Consider the following 1,433-nt stretch of genomic DNA (forward strand, 5'->3'; position numbering starts at 1 on the left):
GCACTAGCCTGAGTTCCATCACCGCCGACTGCCGAGGTCGGCCGAGAACGCAGAGCAGCGGCAACAGTTGACCTTTGACGAGAGACGGTCTTCTTCCTCGGACCCATTAAGGATGATGATCGGAGAAGATGAACAGGGTTCACCGGAGTTCAAAACGAAATCTTCGTTAAGCTTTTTGAGAAAAGACAGATAAAAAGTCGGATGACTTTTGATTTGACCCAGAGGTCTATTTATGGACAGCTGTGAGCTGTCGAATCAGGGCGAGATTCTAGGCCCAGAATCCCGCCAAATGCGGCCTGTGCGTCTGCGTTGGTTGAGCTTCTGAACGCAGAGTTCAACTCTGCATTTTAATTATCAAGCAAGCGAATCCAACTGTGCGTTTTAAACGCCACTAAATGGATTTCTCGACGTTTAAAGCCAAGACATAGCTTTAAATGAATAGAGGGAAGCAAATGTGGCCATCTAGGTGACCAAAGCCGAGAAGAAACAGACGACTCCACTGAGGAGTCTATTGGAGGAATGCAAATAGATTACAATCAACAACATTGAAATCATCTTGCTCGATCCGACACGCTACTCATTCTTCTAAGTGGCTTAACATTCCCACCAAGATTAATGAAGACACGATCTGACGCAAAACTCATTCTTCTAAGTGGCTTAACATCCTAACAAAGAGTAATGATGATATTGCTAAGATCATCACCACCAGTTGAGCTGATCAAGAAAAGAGATAAAGCGGATTCCTCTGAGGCTGCCCTCCTGACTAAACTTGGGATAAAGCCATTCTCATATGGGCTTGCGATTCTCTCTGTCTATGACAAGGGATCTGTCTTAAGCCCTGAGGTACTCAACCTCACAAAGGATGACCTCGTTGACAAATTTGCAGCTGGTGTTCCTATGGTTACTTCGCTGTCCTCGACTCTTTCTTACCCAACTCTTGCAGCTGCGCTTCACATGTTCGTCAATGCCTACAAGAACGTTCTTGCTGTTGCTGTTGACACTGAATACACTCTCACACAGGCTGAGAGGGTGAAGGAGTATCTAAAGGATCCGAGCAAGTTTGCTGTTGCTCTGTTGCAACTGCTGAGAATGCTGCTACTCTTACCTCCAAGGAAAAAGAGAAGAAGGACGAGCCTATCGGCGAATTTGACGATAACTTAGGATTTAGTTTGTTTGACTAAGTTCATTGTCATCAAAACTCAAAAGCAATCTTGTTTGGTTCAAAGAAACAGAATTTCAGCATTCCAACAACCAAGTTCGCAATGTCTTTGAATCAGACGGAGTGAACAATCAATACACTAAATTTTGGGATCCAAAGTATTCCGAAAATTCGTCCCAGTCAACCACGAACTTTCAAAAACTTTGGAGGGGGTTCTGTAGGCTGTCTAAAAATCACAATGGATAGCTGATCCCCATCAAGTTCCAACAATAAA

At 44.2% G+C, this 1,433-nt stretch overlaps 1 pseudogene; it reads left to right on the forward strand.

Annotated features, from left to right (window-relative positions):
* LOC109841856 lies at window positions 233-1,181 on the forward strand (annotated as a pseudogene).

The sequence above is a fragment of the Asparagus officinalis genome, chromosome 5, assembly GCF_001876935.1.
Source record: "Asparagus officinalis chromosome 5, Aspof.V1, whole genome shotgun sequence".
NCBI lineage: Eukaryota > Viridiplantae > Streptophyta > Magnoliopsida > Asparagales > Asparagaceae > Asparagus > Asparagus officinalis.